Genomic DNA, 13456 nt, shown 5'->3' with positions numbered 1-13456 from the left:
AGCACAAAATAGTCCACAAACTCACAAAAATAGTTCGCACTTACATGACATCAAACGGAAACAACAAACACACAAACTTGAAAGATAAGGAGATAGATAACTTGACACAAAGAGAATATAAAATGTAGCAACTAAAGAGTGTATAAAACTCTAAAACCTCTAAAAATAATATTAACAAGAACCAAGTTCTTACGGGAACACAAGAGGAACTCAGTTCACTCAAGCACTCTCGTTTCTAGCCGTCTCAAAACACAAGTAGAACCTTTCACTTGTGAAGCTTAAAATGTTTTGTGGTATACTCTCTTCTTGAGAGGAAATATAGTTTTCAATATTATAAAGTGATTTTAAAATAAGCTAACTAAGAAAATAAGACTAAGGGGCTCCTGCATAGTCTATTAAAAAAGAGATGGGAAATGACACATTTACCCTTAATGAAGGGGGTGGGTTTAGAGTGTATAAATGGAGCCGATTTGTAGTGTTTTTAAGGCACTCAAGGTATGTCTTCACACTTTAATATATACACTCCCTTGGATGAACTTGAGACATGCTTATCCGCGTCCATTTTCATAAACGCACCTTGTAGTCTTTGTAGTTCCCGAGCTTGGACAAGGCTTTAAAAAAGGCTTCAAAAGGTCTTCATTTCCTTTGCAAATCCGAAACGTGGACCTTCAATAAAAACTTTTAATCCTTGTGCTCCTCATGCTTGTATCACTTCTGAGTTAGGTGGCATTCCCCTACAAGTCTTATATTCCACGGGATATATGAAATCCGTCATTAACTCAGCGGGGAATCCCCCAACCTAAGTGTGCCGGAAGGGTTGGAGTGGTCTGAGTCTGATATGCCACAGGGCACTAGGCCAGCGTAATATAATATATCCGGATTGGAAAATCAAAATTTTGGGCAATGAGTTGTCTGAACTCGTGCCTTCTTCGGGGAACCACCTTGCATCTCTTTAAGCTCAATTTTATCCTTTTATGAACATGTATCATTTTGAAGTCTAAATCATGAAATTTTGATTTCTATATTAGTTTGTGTCTATTATGGCATTGTCTAATTTGGTATCATCATACCAAGACTTTCAAGTCATGTTTTCTGAGCCATAATGCAATAAGCATGATTTTTCATTAAAACATAGTTTAGACCACCCAAATCATGCAATTCGCATAAGAGATTTCATGTTCCGAAAACATAAGTCAAAACTATGTAAAAAATTTCATCCTTTCAATAAACAAGTAGTGGTCATGTAATCTTTAACAAACCATGCAACTCTTTCCATTATATGATTATGTTCAACATTCCTCAACATAAACAACCCTCTCTTTGGAAGTTAAAACCATAATCCAATCATAACATTTTTCAAGGCATTTCATGTCATGCTTTTCAAGATGCATTCAAAACAATCCATAGCATATGATAGGTAATGGAAAATCATAACAAGAGAGAGATTTTACATGAGTCATGCTCTCAATTCAATCATCGACCTTTAAACACATGCTTACATATATATATATATATATAGTTTTGAATCAATTTTGGGGAAGGCCTAAAGACCAAAATATTATCACTAAGGCTTCTAAAACATGAATGTATTCATAAATCCGAAACTCTTTTCTTAAAAACATAATTTCCATGAATTTTAGGAAAACCCTGTGTACCTTAATTTATGACTCTTGAATGAACTCGGGCTTTAGGGATGCTATTCGAACAATTGATGGGTGCTTCTTGTATCCTTCACAATGGGGATTCCGAATCTCAAAGAATTATTGAAAACCCACAGTGAAATCTTAAGATATTTTGATCTTTGGGTTGAAACCTTAAGAAGAGTTCTTGGTGATTTTGAGAGAGAATAACTTTATTTTGGTGTTTGGGGGATTTAATCACATGTTATGGCTGAATAGGGGGTGGAAAATACCACTTTTGCTTAGGGGTGGGCATATTTTGGTTTAAACGAAAAAAAATGAAAAAACAAATTGAAATTTAATTTTGATTTCATTTTTTCGGATCGGATTCGATTTGTAATTTTAAAATTTCAGTTTTTCGGTTCAGATTTTGGTTTTAAAAGAAAAAACGGTTAAACCGAAAAACCAAATTTTTATAAATAAATAATATATATATATATATAATATTATATTATATATATAATATTTAGTAATTCACAATTAACATTTAACAGCAAATTCGCACACGGCGCAAGCTGTTTATGGATTGTTTTAGTGACTCAAATATTTTATGGACTATTTTGATGACGTTGGACTGGTTTATGGACTATTTATGCATAAAGTATGTTGTTTCATGGACTATTTTTATGAGTTTTGTGTTGTTTTGTTGACTATTTATGAAAGGTTATATTATATGTAATGATTAATGACGTTATGTATTATATTAAGCTTATGATTATTTCATTCCATTTCATCTATATTGAGTTATTTATAGCTATTTATATTTGGGAATGAAAAACAAGTTTGAAAAAAATAATTTTTTCTAAAAAACCCCATCAATTTAAAATGCTCAGTTATGAAAAAGAGAGGCTAACTACTTTAATATTTCAAACCAAAATAAAAATCCAAAATAACCAAACCGAATTTGTAAAAATTTATTTAGATTTTGTTACGGATGTCATTTTTGTCAATCCGAAAACTGATAAACCTAACCGATATTAAACAATCAGACTGAACCGACAGAACGTCCACCCCTACTTTTGCCCTTAAAAATTCAAAAACAGAACCTGGAAATTGGGTGCATGTGACAGAGCGTGCGTCGCACACTAATCGCGTGATGCTACTTTCTCAGTCACGAAATTGGCCATAACTTTTCGCTTGGGTATCGGATTTTGACAAAATTGGTATCGTTGAGAAGATAATTTGAAGAGCTTTCACTTAATATATAGTGCGCCCTCTAATTGATTATATAAAAAGAGTTATGGTCGATTGTAGTTGACCCAACTTTCAACGCTCACTCAAACTCGAACGATAGGAAAGCTTTCAACTCGTCCTTGAGTTAGGGGACCTCTATAATCTCAATTCATGCTCAAATAGGTTCCCACACTATATAATTAATTAACATGCCAAATTTGCATAGGATTTATGGATTTTAGATCATCCACGCATCGAAATGACGGTTTTCGTTCTAGCCTGAAATGTGGGGTGTTACATGATACCACCAGAGATTTGGGGTACCCAATCTCTCCCAAGCTATCAAGGCATATTTGTTGGTGTCTATTCCTGCGGACCATAAGAAGGATCTAGACAATGATTCAGCCAGTTGCACAACCTTCTTAGGAAGTAGAAATACTTGAGACCAGTAGATTTGGTTGAAAAATAACAGTCTTAATCAATATTGCACTCTGCCAACATATGAGAGGTACCTAGATGTTCAAGATTTTACTCTAGCAATCATCGTATCTAGGAGTGTCTTATACTGGAGGATAGTAGTCCACTTGGCAGTAAGAGGCATGCCAAGGTATTTAATTGGTGGGGCAGAGGATTAGGGCCAGTTCGGGTCGCTAGTGTAGGGAATTAATTGGTGGGGGTGTATTCCTGTTATGATTCCGTATTCAGTGTTTCGTGTTCCGTGTTCCATGTTTATTACGAATCTGTGTGCTTTCCTCTGCTTTATATTCCTGCATTCCTGCTTTACTCTGTTTTATATTCCTTATGGGTGTCGTATCTATGTTATGTCATCTGCTTCTGTGCTGTACTATGTGTTTGTGTGATATCTCGTGACTTGAGCCGGGGGTCTTTCGGAAACAGCCTTTCTACTTCATCAGAGGTAGAGGTATGGACTGCGTACATCTTACCCCCCCAGACCCCACTAAGTGGGAATACACTGGGTTTGTTGTTGTTGTTGTTGTTGGATCCTATAGTGAACCCCAAAGGCTGCAAAATGAACTCTTGTATACTCAAACTAACACCACCAAAGTAAAGGGAACTTTTGTCTGCATGAGCTACCAAACCAGTACCATCGGAAAAAACTGACAAGAATTACTTCGACGTCCCATTTCAGTTAGTCATCTTATTAAAAATATATTTTTCATATTAGTTGATCACTTACTAAATTAAGATACAATTAATTAATTTTCATTTTACCCCTACAATTAATAGAATGCATTAAATGTGAATAATTACAATTTCAAGGTCCATTGTTATGCCCAATGAATATCATTAATATCGTTTTAGTGTAAAATAGTTAAAATCATCATTTAATTTATGATTTCTTAATTACCGTGTAAAATAAATGTGATCAACTAAAATAGAACAAGGGAGTAAAGAATATCTATTTTTAGGTAATACAACTAAAAAATAGACTAGGGAAATTTAGAATATTGATTTTAGGGCTTGTTCAGGAAAAGGCCACTCAATATTGTTGGGAATAAATCCCGCCGCCATACAAATATTGTGGTTATAAAAAGCAATAGTTATGACAACAGTAATACGTGTAATCAACAAGAACAACAAGAGCAATAATGACACCAAGATTTTTACGTGGACCCAATGAGGGAAAAACCACTGGCCAAGAGGAGCAACTGATATTTCTGTAGTAAGGAATTTTACACCATAGTCACAATTACAATACTCAAAGTAACTACAACACACTCAAAAGAAATCTCTCTTTTGATTTTTCCACCTCACTACAATAGCGCTCACAATCTTTATTTTTCCTAAACTCTCTTTGATGCCTCACTCTATTTTTCTTTCACTTTTTTTGTTGGTGTGTCTTTCCAAAGAGATGATAAGCTCCTTTTATAGGCAAGAATTACCCCATTGATGTCATCCATGACATCACTAAATGATGAAGATTCAAAGTGTTTATAGTGAACACATTAAATATCCCACTACCAAATCTTTGCTTACCAATTTGCAGCCAACTTCCTTTGGAAAAAGCTTTGCCCATGGTAATTTTTCAAGATTTCATTAATGGGGCTGGACCCACAAATAGAATCTTAAGTTTTCTTCATATCAACTATCATCATGCATCTAGGTGAGATGAGCTTCCTTTCACACCATTTAATAAGTTCATGACTCATGATGATGTTGTTAGAAATAACTCTACCTGGAACAAATGCATACTGGCTAGCATGTACAAGCAAATCCATCACTTGCTTCATTCTATGAGTCAAAACTTTAGAGATGAGTTTGTATAGCAAGGTACAACAAGTAGGTTCTGCTCCTTAGGGATCAGTCTGATGGTTGTGCAATTACAACTGTCCAGTACTAAAGAAGTGCAGTCCTGCACATATAACCTTTTCTCCAAATATGTCCCATGCCCTTTTGAAAAATCAAGCATTATAGCCATCAAATCTTGGGGCTTTGGAGTCATTAATATCATTTAGGGCCTTTATAGCTTCCTCTTTAGTGACAGGTTCTATCAGACCAAGTTGATGCTTCCTTCCCGACACAGGGCCTTGTTGCCTAACATGAGAGGCAATACTAACCTGTTATGGTGCTGCAGTAACTAATAAACCTTTGTAGAAACTGAATATTTCAGTTGTGACCTCCTCCTTTGTTAGCATCACTCCGTTTGCATCTTTTGATAGTGCTGTGACTCACTATACTCTTCAAGCTTGCATAATAGTAGGATTTATTAGTCTCTCCAAGTTGTAACCAATGCATTCTAGATTTCTCCTTCAATACACTTTCAGCAATGTTATTTTACTTTTCAAGCTGCAGCTTAACATTCCTGGTGTAGACATTTTGAGGCTGCTCTTCCATGTACCTTCTTCCATGGCTTTGATGCTAGAGTAGTCTCCATTGTTTTCTGCTCAACTGATGACTGAGCAGTCACCTCTCGCTTGTCAGCTACCTTTTTCCCAAACAAAGAGCAGATATACTCTACCAGTTCTTGTTTCTTCTTTCCACAGACTCTGCCACCATACTGCCAGTGGCTGGATAAATCACACAGTGTTTTCTCTTTTTCACAAATATCATCCACTAGTTGTTGACACCTAATTTTTGCCATCAACGACTAAATTTTAATCCTAGATTTTTTCGATTTTTAATAAAATCGAAACATTTATTTCATCCGAGTAAGATTTTGAAAAGTATATTTGTACGTGATTTTGTCTCTTTAAGTAGCAATTATATATTATCATCTTCAATTATGCGATATTACACAATTGGATTACTTAAATATTTATTGTATGGAATATCGGATTTTAATTAAAGATTATTTTGAAAATAAATACACTAATTAAAATCTTGATTTTAAAATGATCTATTTCAAAAATGGCTTATTTGGAGAAATGTCTACTTCATTTTATCAAGTCAAAGAAGCTCGGGATTAAACAAGTTGCTAAATTCGTTTTCAATCTTGACTCAATTTGGTCAATGTATTAAATTAGATTTAATTGAAGTTGATTTGGCTACAACTGCAATACAATTGACCGATTAATCTTCAATTAGGTCAAAATTTAAACACAATTGACTAAATCTCTATCAATAGGCTATTTATCAAATAGCTTAAACTTAATCCTAATCGGACTATATCTTAAATAATTCCACCAGCTCGAAACACTAACCCAACAGCCTCTCAAGACCAACCCAAGCCCAATTTCCTTTTGACTTTGCCAAATTAGCCCCAAGTTCCCATCAACACCACCCCAAGACCAATATTTCTCAACACCAGCCCAACAACAAGGAAATTTCAGCCCACAACCAATCCAATAAACAATTTCAACCCTAACTGGCCAGACCCCTATCCTCTTAAGCAGCTTCTACAACACCAATATCAACCTCAGTCAAAAGCGCGTACAACTCAAACCCCAACAATGACAACTCCTCATCAGCTGACAACCACCACCAACCTCATCGACGTACAACATCACCAACAGCACGTACAGCTTTGAAAAACACAAAAAATCAACCCGATTCCCCTCGTTCTATGTCCAAATTTGTCAACCCACAACCAACCCATCCTTTTTCTCTTCCACGCGTATTTCACGCACCAGTGAGACGAGCAAAAGATGTTCGAATCTTCTAGAAACAGGGTTAGGTGTCGTCTCCAACGGTTATCTCCGCGAATCTCGAGACAAGGGTACGATTTCGTCCATATTTGGTAGCTTTCTATTGGTTCTTAGAAAAAATTCGTTTGGCCTAATTCTTATTGGTCCACCAATTTCAAAATTGGTACAACTTGTGGAGGGGAATCCAAGGGTGAGGTGAAAAATTTTGAATTCCTTTTGGAAAAGGACCTTAGCCTATTTCTCTATATAAAAGTTGATTGAGGCAAGACGGGGAGAGAAACTGAATTTTGAAAAAACAAAGAAGATTTTTGGGTTGGGGAAATTCAGGTTGAAAATTCTGGGGGTCGAAAAATTTTATAAATCTGAGAAGAGAAGAAAATTTGCTTGTTTCTATGGGGGGGGGGGGAGAGAAATTTTGGGTTCGAAAAAGGGGGAAATTCTGGAAAAACAAAAGGAGATTGCTTTCAATGAAAGTTCTTGTGTCTAAGGAAGGTTGGCGATTATTCAGAGTCTTTTATTTTTTTCAGAATCACGGTGAGGTATTTTGAAATTCCGTTGAAGCCTCGAGTCCTATTTTACTGCTCCCGAATAGGTACCATCCCATTCCTTTAAGCGTTCCATTGCTTCTGCTTCATCTCACTATTCTGTAGTAGTAAGTAATTTGAGATCATCCTGTATGCTGGATTTTGTTGTTGTAGAAGTCGTTAATGGCCTTAGGACTTGTTTGTGATCGTTGTGATTATGCTATTTTGTTGAGTCAGTGTTACGTTTTAGTCTTTAATTTGGCTGCCTGGAATAAGCTCCCTGTTTCGTGTTGATTGTGTTGATTAGCCATCCTTTTACGAAGCAGTGTATATACATATCGTTGAATGCCTTGAATAAGCTCCCTGTTTCGTGTTGATTGTGTTGATTAGCCATCATTTTTATATCATGAAGCAGCGCACATACATATCGCCGATTACCTTCCAATTTACTATTTTTGTATCGCATATTGTTTACAAATTTTGTTCATTAATTTCCATTGAGATTCCCGTTTTAATTTTCACTTAACTGGCTGGCTGAATGTCATTTTGTTTGAGTCATTTTCTGTTTAGCTAGTAACATCGCTAATAGGAACCCTTTGCGAGTTCCTTTGAATTTCCAAATGTCAAAGAGAATAACCAAAATGAGTCCAATAATGAAGGTTGCCAAAAAATCCTAGGATCCCACAATGACCGTTTCATTTGAATCTGTTGGAATGAGGAAGAGGATTAGAATCATGTATGTCATCTCGTTTGTTGTTGCAGTTTCGATATAGCCTTAAATCGTTATTTTTTGTTTAGCCAGTAACATCACCAGCAGCAGGACTACTCTGAAAGTCCCTTTGGCCTCTCAAATGCCAAAGAGAATAATGAGATATGTCCAAATATAAATCAGAAAATCCTAGGATCCCTTGACGATTATATCGACTAATAAAAATTTACTAAACTCACTTTTGAGTTTGTCAGAATGAAGAAGAGGATTAGAATGATGTACCCTTCCACTTTCCTTATAGTTTGTTGGCTGTTCCCTTCCGTATCCAAGATTGGAAATTTCAGTTTCTTTATTCTTTATACTTGAGTTTAGTATGTGTTCTAACTAGAAAGTAAATTCGATATAGTTTTTTTGTTGAATTACTGATACTTGAGTGGGTTTTTTTTTTTTTTTAGAGAAACATCTCACTTTTATTGCCATTACATTATACGTGTAATTTGTGCTTGAACTAAGGATTCCCTGAGATTTTTCTTGGACAGAAGCATCAAGAAAGCAAAGATGAAGTCATGATCTCTTGCTTCTGAAAGTGAGGTTGAGAGGTGGAGTAGAACATTACAATGGTCTACTTCCATCTTCAAAAGCTTACGGCCAAGGTTCTTCTTTTTTTTATTTTGTTTCTTTCCTCTTTTGGAACATTTAGGATTCTCAATACTTTCCCGCCCTCGCTTGTCTTGTTCGTTTGTCAAACAATATTTGCCTTAAGTAATCTATGGCTTTACCTATTCGAAAGGGATCACTGGAGTATTATTTATTGGTCTTGATTGATAATTGTCACTTTATGTATCTCTTCCGTTCAAATTGTTGTGTGTTTCTCCTTGGGTTAGAGTGCCTGATTGAACAATTGACCACTTCATTTTCTGTTGTTATCTCTTACCAGTGAGTGTATAAACCCTCGAAAGCGAAATACAAAAATCCGTTTATAGCAATCTTCATACCTTTTACAAACTTACACCTGACTTATGTTTTGTGGTGTTAGTAAATAATTTATATAAGACATGATGTTTCCAGGGGATATGCAAAGGGAAAAGATGCATTTTGGTATCTTTGCACACCAATATGAAATGAAACATGAATCTAAGGAATTATACTTATTTTCTGACCTTTTTTATTGCTTTGCTATTGCTAGTTTCCCGTATTAACATTTTGCCCTTATAAGCATGTCTCATTGATCCTTAATCATCTTTTAATTATTAAAGATCCGTGTTATGTTGATTTCTTTAATTTGATTATGTATCAACTCCCTTTACTTCTTTCTCCGTTTTTGGTTGGTCATGTGTCAACTGACTTTAGTAAACTTCTCTCTAGGTTGGTTAATGTGTTAATTCACTTTTCTTTTCTTTTTTTTATTCCTCTCATTGGTAGTATATTAATATCCTTTATTTTTCTTATTTTGCATAAAAAATTTGTTGGAATCCAAACGAATTTTTCATGTCCCATTTTGTAATGGGCCAATGAGGCCCATCTTTCTAGTCAACCCCGAGACCAAGTCCAAAAGCCGATCATGAGGCGTATGGATGCTAGAAGATAGAAGAAGAAAAGGAGGGTTAAAGACCCACGTTTGAAGCGGCTAAGAGATGCAAAAATCTCATTTATTATTTCATTCCGTTTAATTATTGTTGTCTTTATTTATTTTATTGGTTTATTTATTTTATTCATTCATTCGTTCGGGCCATGAAGCCAAGGTTGTATTTAACATAGGTGGAGGCAAGATTTGAGCCAAACGCTCGAAAACTAGATTAGGACAGGTGAAATGGATCGAAGGCCCAATTAGTCTAGGACAGGTTTTGTTGGTTTGGGCCAATGGACTAAATCCCTTACTTTCTCCCCTTCCCCCTATTCTTTATATTTGTTTTCCTTTATGTGCTTTGCAAACGTAGTTAAATCCTTAGGTAAGTCTCTAAAAAACTAGTTTTGCATAAACACCAAAATACTTTCAAAATTTCTTTCTTTCCAAAAAAATCAATCACTTTTTTGAGAAAATTAATCTTTTCGAAGTTAACTAAAAGGCGATTTTTAAACAGTCCGAATAACTGCAAGTTAGCAGACGTTTTAGGTGCCTAACACCTTCCTAAAACGTTAATAGGAACCGCTTATTTAGAATCTCTAACTTAAAACGATTTTTCTATTTTAAACCATTTTAAGTAACTCTCTAAAGGTTTCTTAATTCCTTTTCAAAATTATCTCTTAACTAGGTTTAAATCAAATGTTTGATTTTGTCTTTTGATTAACTGTTTATGTGTTTATATGTTTCGATTTTGTAAAGTTTAATTATCGCATCTCATGACATATTCTTACATTATTTAAACTGTTTTGGAGTTTCGTGGATGTCCCGGCCCCTATTGTTCAATTCCAATAATGCGTTAGAAATACGAACAGCTTATTAGCATGTGAGTCGTCTGATGGCTGTTCGTATTTTCAAACTCAAGTTGTCCACTTCAGAACCAGTGTTCAATCCCACTCTAGACACCTAGGATAGAATGAAACCAAAACCCTATTTAGGCATGAGCCTAGGACGACCCAATACCCGAGCGGGGTATTGGGTCCATTAGAAAACCTTTCCTGCGTATATTGACCCCGAGTCAATTATAGATGAACCATATTTATGTGTTGAAGAAAACAATGCCTGTCTAATTCAATCCACTATCCTTTGGGGGTCGGGAAAAAGCTTGATTTGCTTACTTTCGTAAGAAGAATTGAAGCAAAAAATTAATCGATTCGGGAGGTTGCATCTAAGGGACAGTTTGAATGTCAACGGATGTTACCAATATAAGACCAGTTACTGGATTTTCTTTCCCCATATCTTCAGCACCTTTCCTAGCCCTTTAGTTTACTGTATTTTGAATTATACACGTTATTCTTTTTTACAATATTATAAACTAGTTCCATCACTATAACGTCCCTTTCATGCATTGAATCTATAAGAGTGCTAATTTGCTAGGAATTTTAGGAACCAATCATTCTTGTAGTCCTTCGGAAAAAGAACCATTTTCTTCCTAAAGGAATATATAAAATAACCGCCTCAAAACGTAAAATTTGCATAACAGACATAGTATATACCCTAATATGAGATCAACAGTACTTATCGATGTTGTTGTCTATTTCTCTAATGATCTTTTTCCACCTAAACTGAACTTCCATCTACAGGACTTTGTCAAGAAACGGTTTAAATACTTTGTCCCAACAGTCATGAGGTGGCAGTGATGTAACCGAGGGAGTGGCCTAGTGGTCAAATAAGTGAGATAAAAATAATTTTTAGGTTCAAATCTCAGCGGAGACAAACTACTAGGTGATTCCTTTCCATTTATCCAGGTCTTGGTGGACAAAGTTACCTAATGCATGTGTCCTTGGGAAGTAACAAATACTTACGGAATTAGTCGAGGTACAAACAAATTATTCTGATACACGGTTTTATTAAAAACAAAAAGATCAATAGACTCTGGAATCATCATGTATGTGACACATTCAATTAGTTGTTTAGTACTACGTACCATAAATATCTTTGCCAAAAATAAAAACATTTTCGAAGTGTGGTTATATTAAAATCTTGAAGTTGTCTGGTCAAAAGAAGTATTTTTACCAAAATGGAAAAAATTAGCTGTCACTTGAGTTTAGTCATTATCCCGTACAAATATCCCAAATTCATTCAATGTGACTAGTTTATCAACACTGAATTTGTTATCAAGCATTAGTATTACTGTTATAAAATCATCATCAACATGCCCTATTCAACACGTTGTACGATTACACTAAATAACTACCTTTAGACCTAATGAAAAACTGATATGAGCAGCCCGATGCACTAAAACTCCCGCTACGCGGGAGGTCCAAAGAAGGACGGAACCACAAGGGCAATTGTAGGGGGGGGGGATCAGACGCGGTAACTTTACTAGAAAATAAATAGTTATTAGGTAATAAGTATTTATTTTTATATAATATATTTTGTGGATCCTCGTTAGTACTATGTAATCTTTTGTATTCTTGGTATAAACTATATAGTTGGGTTTCGGTTTCCTTTAATGATTTATTCTTTTCGTAAGATGTATCCATTAATTTATGTAATTGTTAAATGCTTTGTAGTAATATTCATTAACTTTTTTTCTTCTGTCTTGTGTTTTTTATTTTATTAATATATTTAATTTTACTGATATTCATATTTTGGGGGTGATTAAATGGTAGTTGATTAAATGCTTTGCTATAATATTCTTTAGCTTTTTCTCTTAGTTCTTGTAAGTCTTCTATATTATTTTTAAGATATTCTATATCTTTTATTTTAAAATATTTAATTAAATTCATTTTTATAAGGTTTTCTGTTAATCTTATTTCTTCCATTTCTTGTTCCCAGTATTTTAGATATTCGTAATTTATCATTTTATTCTTTTAAAGTAAATGTATAATAATCTATTCTATTTGTACCATATTTAATATCTTGTTTGAGGTTATTAATACTACTAACTATTTTTTCTTGTTCTCTTCTTAATGAATTTTTTGAAATATCTAAACTTTTATCTTTGCTTTTTTTAAAATTTTTCAAGGTTTCGACTATCCATTTTAATTTTTCTATTAGATTTTCCATTATTTCTCTAATTTGTTTTATATAATTAATTTCTTTATGGCGGTCTTCTTGATTTTCTCTAATTTTCTTGATGTTTTCTGACATTTTTAGTCTGTATAATATCTATCTGAATCTAAATAATAATGATGTTCATAATATATGCATAAGTTTTCTATACTGTTTAATTATTATTATTCTTCATAATCTTGTAATTTTTCCCATATTATTTTCTTTATGTCTATAAGTTTTATATCTCTAAGTATATATAAAACAAGTATTTTAGTATCATTTTTCATTTAAGCTTGATTAAATGCTTTTTCATAATATTTTTTAGTTGTTTGTTTTAGTCTAAGTAATTCTTGCATATTTTCATTAAGGAATTTTATATATTTTATATCTTTAGTTTCCATGTATTTCTCTAAATTTGTTTTCATCTGTTTTTCTACTAACTGTATGTTTCTCATATCTTTTTCCCAAAATTCTAAATATACGTAATTTTCATGGTTGACATATAGGTCTGGTATATATGTGTTTGTAAGTGTAATTAGGTATTTGTGATATGTAATTTATTCTAGTCATATAATATTTACCAAATGTTTTTTCTAATATGGTTTTTCTTATATCTACTATTTATATATCCTTAAGTGCATACA

At 34.0% G+C, this 13456-nt stretch overlaps 1 long non-coding RNA gene across 1 annotated transcript; it reads left to right on the top strand.

Annotated features, from left to right (window-relative positions):
* The first annotated feature begins 6386 nt into the window (after positions 1–6386).
* LOC107853762 lies at positions 6387–11833 on the top strand. The gene is made up of 2 exons (XR_007044696.1): positions 6387–7029; positions 7486–11833. It is a non-coding gene; the product is annotated as an uncharacterized LOC107853762 (long non-coding RNA).
* Positions 11834–13456: the final 1623 nt, after the last annotated feature.

This window comes from Capsicum annuum, chromosome 9 (assembly GCF_002878395.1).
Source record: "Capsicum annuum cultivar UCD-10X-F1 chromosome 9, UCD10Xv1.1, whole genome shotgun sequence".
Classification (NCBI taxonomy): Eukaryota; Viridiplantae; Streptophyta; class Magnoliopsida; order Solanales; family Solanaceae; genus Capsicum; species Capsicum annuum.
This window is presented reverse-complemented; position numbering and strand designations above follow the sequence as displayed.